Source organism: Meleagris gallopavo, chromosome 4 (genome assembly GCF_000146605.3).
Source record: "Meleagris gallopavo isolate NT-WF06-2002-E0010 breed Aviagen turkey brand Nicholas breeding stock chromosome 4, Turkey_5.1, whole genome shotgun sequence".
NCBI classification, from domain to species: Eukaryota; Metazoa; Chordata; class Aves; order Galliformes; family Phasianidae; genus Meleagris; species Meleagris gallopavo.
Genome location: NC_015014.2, coordinates 33,080,313 through 33,089,203, shown reverse-complemented (window position 1 = coordinate 33,089,203; position 8,891 = coordinate 33,080,313).

Sequence of the window (8,891 nt, the reverse complement as noted above, 5' to 3'; positions counted from 1 at the left end):
GTTTTTGTTTTTTTTTTTTAAGTGTAGTGCAGTAGTAGCTAAAGTATGGTATTTGCTGAGGAAGAAATTTATCTATATAAGTTTTTGCTATCCAGCATCTCAAAGAAGTGCTGGCCAGTGTTGTCTTTTTCTGCCAGTGCATTAAAAATTAATTAGAGGAAAAAATTGATGAAATAGTGATCAATGTCAAATGTGTCTTAAGCCCCTAATGGAGTTCAAGGCTTCCTAAGAAAAATTCATGCATCCCATACCTGGAGGCATTCAAGACCAGGTTGAGTGGGGCCCTGGCCATCCTGACCTGGTGAGTGGCAACCTTGCCCATGGCATGTGGATGGAACTGGGTGGGCTTTAAGGTCCCTTTCAACCTAAGTTGTTCTGTAATCTTCCCTGCTGTTAATGATGCGCAGATCAAGGAAACAAGGTGGCTGATCAAATAAGGAGGGTGTGAATCCAGTTTCATTTAGCATAGATGGTGTTTAAAATTCTGCCTTATTAGTATGTCCATTTTGTCCCAAACACAACATGCGAGGTTTGTGATAGTTCTTTAATCTCATCATAGATAAATCCACTTATCAACTTTGAAAAAGATATGAAATTTGCAATTTGTTTCAGTCTTCTGAGGGGAAGTTTTAAGGAATATTTCCATACTACCTGCTTGGCATGACTTGAATTTGAACATAAAAACAGGAGGAAAAAATGTTACTAGGAAAATCAGCAGTGGGTTTCAGTGACTGATTCAGAGCTAAGGAATATTCTTGGTTCTTTCCCTTCCACTTATGTTGAAAATTCATTCATTACTAATAGATGCAGCAGAGCTAGCTTTTGTCCTAAAATCTAAAATGGTTTGTTACTATTATTTTTTCCTCTCTATCTAGACTACTGTTTTTATGATTTTTTTTTAGCATTTAATCCTGTTGAGGCACAGTAATTCAGTATATGATTTGCTTAAAATCAGTGGTGTCACAAGTGTTTTGTTTCTTTATAGAAAAATCAGCAGATCAGTTGATTTGCTATAAAGTCATCAGGACAATTATCAGAGCAAAATTTTTGCACTGCTCATGGTCTCAGTAAGTAGTAAAAATATTAGCACTGAGCCTTTTTTAGGTAACACTATTAACACTCGATACTTATAATTGCAATATGAAGCAGTATATGTTCAGGGAGTTATTTCTGCTTGTGCCATAATGGTTAGTGTTTGGTTTGTTGTTGAGTTTGTTTGTAAGCATACCAATGAGCTTTTCAAAATGAACATCTTTTTACAGTGAGATGATACGGAAGTTGAAATTTCATCCAGCTGTTTTTGGAGAGCTGGCAAAAGGTAATTTTTCTTAGCTGTTCTTTGTATGACTAGCATTCTGGAGGACTTCTCATATGTTGACTGAGAGGGACCACCACATTGTGCATTTCTGATATGATGCAAATTAAACCTTCCTCATTAAGATTCTATAGAATTAACTAATGTTAAATCATCTTTGTTCAGGCATTCTCAGTGTCATGTGACTGCTTGTATCATCCTAGTGCTGAGAGTTGAAAAAGGTAACCCCAAATCTAGATAAATCAAACACCAGATAAAATAAATATCATTATTTATGTGATCACAAATGTGATCATTTTGGCAACAAAAGGATGGGAGGTGGTGTTTTCTATTTTTACCAAACCATGATAATTTTTGTTTGTAACCTTATTTCAGCAGTTTCGTTTCACTGTGATCATTTCTAACTGTAGAGGTGCTTATGCACTTATGATCATTTATTTTGATCCTTCTTCCTTGGATGCCTTTTTGATGTGGGATAAATATTTTATCTTAAGACTATTAAAAGGTCTGCCAAAGTTATTTACAGTTATTTCTACTTTAGCTTTTTTAGTATGATTTCCGATGTGCTCTGAGATTAGGAGTAATCATTTTACTCTGTTCGTAAAGCCCTTAGGGTAGCAGCAACTTGGACACAGGGGTGCTTTTTGAAACAGCCTCCATGCTGGATTTGATTTGTTATATATGTGGACAGTTGTTAGCATGCAGTTGCAGGTAGGTAGGGGTATTTGCTGCCATGTCATTAGAAACTTGATTGATTCACATAGGAGATTTCCACAGCTGCATGGAAGTCATTCCCTACTCCTTTTCTGGAAGGAAATAGCATGTGTTTTCCTATGATTTTTTTTTTTTTTCCCTTCCATTGTTCACAGTTTAGCTCTTTTGCAGCTTCTCTATGATCCAGCTTCCCTTGTTTCCTGGGCTGAGAAAGCCTTTTGGTAAGAAGAAGGATAGTGAAAGGGATCTGTGTCACTCTTAACCTGAGTACTAAATAAAGTGCAGCAAAGCAAAGGCGCAGGAGCAGGTGTTTGTGGGATCGAAATAAGATTATCATGTCTAAAATCTAGAGCAGAGACTGATGCAAAGTAGTTGAGTTAGTTAGCTCTATGTAGTGTTATTTGAACCTTTGTGCAAATAAAGGGGAGAGTTTTGGCACTGAGCTGGAGCAGATGGCTAGGACAGCTCCATAGCTACACCTCATAGCTACACAAGGCTTAAAGATGACTACTACCAAGCAATTCATCAGTGCAGGACAGCAGTATCTAAGATATGTTTTGCACCTACTTCTGGGGAAAGTAGAAATTATGTAAAAAAATGACAGTCAGCTACCTCAGTAGAAAGTTATACAGATATTATACATCACATATTAAGTCCTGTGGTAACTTTAAAAGAATGCATGCCTCTAGACCTGCATGTGTGCCCTAGCCACATCATGACCTCAAACCATGCAAGACCTTTATGTGCGTCACTTTTCCTCCTGTACCTTGGTTTTCTCAGAAAGGAAATGCAGTTGCGTGGGCTGGAAAGGAGATGCTGCGCATTCTAGCTAGGTTGTGATCTGGATGATTAGTATAGCTACCATATCAGCTCCCAGCCATCACTTGGTTTAAATGCCGAAGTCAGAATCTATACTCTAATTCTTTAATGCCTAAAGAACATCATGAAGTGCCCTGAAAAATTGGTAGATCTTGGTAAAAGCAAGTTTTTTTCCAAGACTGTTGTTGGAATGGGAAGAGTAATTCTCTGGAGAACTAAGCCATTTTAAAGACTGGAAATATTAAATTTCAAAACAGTAGAGAGTACTTGCTTGACAAAATGGCATGAGGGACAAGAAACATTTAGACCCAGAACACACTTACTGTTTAAATGCATGCACTATTGCTTTGTTTTTTTAATGTTAAAATAATATTCAGGCATGACAAATGAAATCCAAATCCATTTTATTAACTTTATAAACCCTAAGGGAGAGAATGTGCTCTTTTTTCACATAGGAAGTACTCTTAAGAAATCCCTAAAAAAACTGTTCAGTAGAGTTTGGGTGGTAAGTGTGTCACCTCGGAAGTTTGCTGGTCTTTGAGAAGGATGTCTTTACATTCCTGTGGCTATGGAAGCAGTTTTTGGAGAGACAAGACTGAACAGCACAGTAGCAGAAGGACTGTGATTTCCACAAGAAAAGTTGCACCCTTGAAAGCTACAGAAGGAATTTGATCAAAGCAAGCTACAATGTCCAAATACCAAAAAATCATTTGCTGCACAAGTTCAGTACATCTGTATATGAGCATTCACGTTTGCAGATCAGTAATAAAAATTTCAGGAAACTGAAACTTTGAACATGTCATTAGAGGTTTCTGAAAGGACCACAGTGATCTGATTAGGCTTTATTCTAGTCTCACTTTATTTTTGTAATCTTGATAGAATATGAGAAATCTATTAACCACAAAGAGTTGAAATTGCACACAGGTTTTGCAACAATCTAGACTTATTCTGAATGATTTCTCTCTTCAATAGCTAAATACAAAAGTCAGTAGACTGTATTGTGGAAATCAAAGATAAATTTTAGTGTGGAGTTCTCACTTGCTTTCTGGAATTTCTTATTGACAAATTTGGCAGTGGAATCAAAAGAGATGGAGAAATTTGGTTGGGTATTGGTCTTCCCACATTATTCAAATTACTGTACTTTTTACTTTCCATATCTTGCTGAGGGAAAGATTGACAGTGATTTGTTGGTGTCAAATGCATCATAGCAACTTCAGTCATATATTCCGTAACCAAATACTTGAGAGAATAAGCATTGTGCTCTCTCACCCCATTCAGACCCAAGGAAGTGTTCTCTTAATACACAGGCTTTCATATAAATGAGTAGAAGCAGAGAGTCCTTGAACATGTCATTTTGTACCTGTTGAGTTTTAAAACTTTTAAGAAAAATGTCTTTTAGATTTGCTGTAAAGTGTCAGTAGTATACAACTCCCATTATAGCCTGGCATTCATGGAGTAGAGTGAGGAACAGTGAATGTTTGATCAGTTAAGTTCTGTTTTTAACTACAGAGAGTACCAGTCACTGCAATGAGTATGAAGATGATTAGAGCTTACTAAACTGTAATCACCTTATCATGGTTTTCTCTATGGGATGAGCTGACATCCTGATGGAATGGACCTGACATTTATATCCAGATGTTAGGGTGATGCTTCCTGAAAGGTGACATTGCAGCAGATGTAAACCTGAGATAGGAGAGTAGAGTGGGGGAAAAAAAGTAAGCTGATATTGTAAATATACCTTTCACCTTTACAAAAATGGTAAAGCAGAAGGCTGTGATCTGATGCAAAATATTAATTAAGACTGTAAATAGAAGTAGGATGCACTTCTTTCAGACGCTTCAGCATTTCAGATAGGATAATTACACAGGTACAGAGTGCATGAAACTGCTACCATATTTGTCTATTCAGTACTTTTGTTTAAGGCTGAGGCTATAGGAAAAGAACATGTAATGCTGTCATTAGACTCTTGGAAGATGTTTGCTATTATTTTAATGGCAAATCTCTATAATATTTTTTGTTGTACATAGTTCTTCAAAAGACTTTTTTCAGTCTTTTCAATATTATCTTTGTGGAGATATGAAAAAGAGCTGACTTTTATGATTTGCCTAATACTGCACCTACTTTCTTCCATTTTTGTAAATCTTATGCCAAGTTTCTTACTTCAGTAGCTGCCAAAAACGTTAGAAGTGACTGTCATGTTAGAGCAATTGTGATTCTGCTTCATGTGGACGATCACTTAACAAATGTGACTCAATTTCTATAGAAAATACTGTGTAACAGAGCTGTATGGTCTCTACTGTGTGTTTTTTGAAGTGCTGTGACGTGTATAAAAAAGATCATAGACTCATAGAATTTCCTGCGTAGAAAGTGTCCAGATAGAATTGTAGACTGTTCTGAATTGGAAGGGACTCAATAGAATCATAGATCATGGTAGTTGATTAGTTTGTTTTGCAGTTTTTTCCCAAATGAAAAAGAGCACTTCTTTGAAAATACTAGTTGAGGCTTCAGCATTTCAAAATTTATGACAAGTCTACTTACTGTCTTTCCACTTTTTAAACTGAAATTTCAACTGTGCTGCTAGTTTCATGGAGAAAACTTATTATTTTGGTAAATTCAAGTTGATGCCTTATGAGATAATAGTAATATAGAAATAGCATTTAAAAGAAAATTTGGACCAAATTTCAGGTAGAAATTCCTTGAATCTTTCAGTACTTACAACTTCATGCATTTGCTTGTGAAATAAAACACTGTTGCAGATCTCCTTCTGTCTTAACAGACTGAAAGAGGTGGAGCTGTCTAGCCTGGAGAAGTGCAGGTTCTAAGGTGACCTGATAGTGGCCTTTTAATACCTAAAGAGGAGTTAATGGAAAGAAGGGCGCAGACTCTTCAGCACGGTTTATGATGATTGAACAAGAGGAAATGGCTTCAGGCTTAAAGAGGGTAGATTTAGACTGGGTGTAATGAAAAAGTCTTTTACAGGGAGGTGGTGAGGCACTGGAACATGTGCCCAGAGATGTGGTTGATGCCCCATCCCTGAAGACTTTCAAGGCGATGCTGGATAAGGCCTTGGGCAACCTGATTTAGCTGTGTGTCACTTCATTGCAGGGGAGTTGGACTGAATGATCTTTAAAGGTCCCTTCTAACTCTAAGGATTCTGTGATTCTATGATTCTATTTAATGACCAATTTCATAAGATTCATTTAGAGTATGGTGTGCAGTATGCAAGTGAGATGTTTTCAGAAGACAGTGGACACAGGTTTGTTTCATCTTAGAGGCTACATTTTCTGAAGATATAATTGACATTTGATTCATAGTAAGCACCATAACATGTAGAGACTAGGTTTTCCCTGCAGCTACGTTCCTGAGCATTATCTGAAATAATAATAATAATTCTTAAGATACTCTCCTTCATGTTACTTATACTTTAAAATTTAAATTATGGTGGCATGTAGGGATCACAGTGAGGACCCTGTGTTCAAGGACTTTTATGAGGTGAGGCGGTTCTTGTGGCTTCACAACCAAATGTGAGACAAGAAAAAAATGAATGAGGGAAGGACCAGGGGCTGCTTCAAGTAATGAAGGTAGCTCTAGTACACTGAAGGATGTTGTGGTTTGTTTTATTGTTTGGGTGGTTGCTTTTCATTCTTGCTTGAGTTAAACACGAAGAAAACTATCTAAAATATTGTTTTGTTTAGAATGCTTATTTCAAATACTGTATTGTCTTTCCATGCTAAAAATAGATCTGCAAGAACCTCACAAACTTAATGTGCCAAGTCTGTAGTTGAGATACAGTGCAAGAAGAATAACCAGTGTGACCCCTCGTTTTCTGCCTTTTTAATTAAAAAATTTGTCAGAACAAATGCAGAATACCATTTGTGGTTTAGGTCATATTTTCATTATTAACAAAAGCAATTCATATATAGAACACAGGGGTTTCCCCTGTAGTGTATGGTATATCCCTGCTTGTGGTAATTCAGGGTTTTTCCTCTCATGCCTGTTCAGTTAGGCATATAGTCTAACACTTCTCCTAGATGACTATACAGTAATTTCTTCCTTTCTGTCCAATCCTGACAGGTTTTTTTAGGATTGCCTGGTGAGGTGAACTGTGACTTTAAGCAGGGATGTGGTTTAGAAATTCCCATGTTGTCATTCTTGCAATGACATTGCCTTCCCTATTACCTGGGGAAGTTGCTGAGCCCTTCTTTTATTTTCCTCATGAGTAAATGAAAATGAAATTTCACCACTACGTTTTGTGGGAACTTTATGCCTCCTTCTGAATAATCCAGTCCTAATTCTGATCTCACAGGAACAAAGAAGTACTTCGCATTAGTATTTTGCTTCATTCTGATGTATAACCTTTTAATTACCATATAAATATATCTTAATTTTGACTCTAATTTTTTTCCCCCCTGGAATTGGTGATAAAATAATGCACTTTGGCTTTAATGATAGTAGTAAGTAGTTATGAAAAAATCTACTGCTACAGTTGAAGTCTCCTTTCGTTCCCAAGGAAATCTTAGTACTTCATTACCTCTACCCCCTGGATTGCAAACCACGTCTAGAATGTGGTTGATTATCCTGTTTGTACCTTACAGCTTGCAGTGAAGGTAGAAGAAGGTGGGTTTTTTAGTCTGGCTATCAAACCTCTTCCACAGCAACACTGTATTGAGTGTGAGATTGTTGTTTGTCTACTGGGAATTCTTGCATGATTTAACATGCATGGAGAATAACACTGTGCTGGGAGTGCTGTAAGTTCCTCTCATGCTGAGGTTCCCAAAAATGTGCCTTTTCAACCAGTTGTATGTATGTATCTTCAGCTCCTTGGCAGGCTTTTTCAGACTGACATAGCAGTAGCTCATCCAGATACTATTGGCTAGAAAGGCATTACAGCTACCTTTCCAGCCTAGGTCTTCCGTTAATTACATTACTTTTAGTGTGCTTTCTATTAGAGTGGTTTTCCACTGTCTTTTTTCCCATGTAAATTCTTATCGGTGGCTTCTGTGTTACTTGTGTGGTGATAAATAGTTCACTAGCTCACTAATAGCTATTGAATTTACTCTGTTTTTCTTGATTTTTTATATGAGAGATTCTATGTAGCTGTAGATTAGGATGACGGGAGAAAAAAAACAACAATCCACAAGTCAGACCCTAGTCCTAGCAAGGAAACCTGTGAATCTTCCTTGCAAGTTAGGTGGCTGGGTTGTCTTTGGTTCTGTTTTTTTTTTCTTCAAATCCTGTGATTTACTGAGAGTTGGAACCAGGGAGTGTGTAATTGAAGAAGATTCTGTTTAAATGCCTAAGAGAAGAACCAAGAGTTAAACCAAATTCTGGGGGAGACAAATTTCCAGTGTTAAACAGGAAGTGTAAATACTCAACACAAATGTTAGCAAAAGCATCATTAATATTATTAAAGGCGTAGACATGTTAAATTTTGCGCTCACCCATATCCAGAGATTATTCTTTTACTTGTGGGGAGCTTAGAATAACATAGGCTCTTTAATTTAATATTAAAACTGGAAACTACAAGAGTGAAAAGAAGTAATTTTTTCTGTGAGGTAACCAAATGGATGATGGTGAGGGGAAAAAACCAACTAGCTCACTAATGCTGTAGCACTGTGCCTAAAAAAACTTTTTTAAAGGAACTGTTTATTCTTACGTAGTTCAACATTAATGTTATAAGATCTGTTTATGTTATACAAGTAGATTTTATAGCTTCTTATTCTTGATGTTCTTGAGATAATAACTAATATTTGAACAGCAGTGTTGATTATAAATCATAATGCATTTTACGAAGAAGATTAGGTGGTATTTTTTTCCTGTAGAATTTGAAAGACATAGGTGAAAAGAGCATCTGAAATGCCAGCAGCAAAATCTGTAATATGCCAGTAGTCTCTGAGGTTGAACATGTTGCCATACTGGTCATGATGTCTTACCATTTGTATGGAAGCAAACGTGTTTCTACAAATAGGAAGTTGGGCTTATTCAGCCAGGAGAAAAGAAGGCTGCGGGGAGACCTCATTGCAGCCTTTCAGTACCTAAAGGC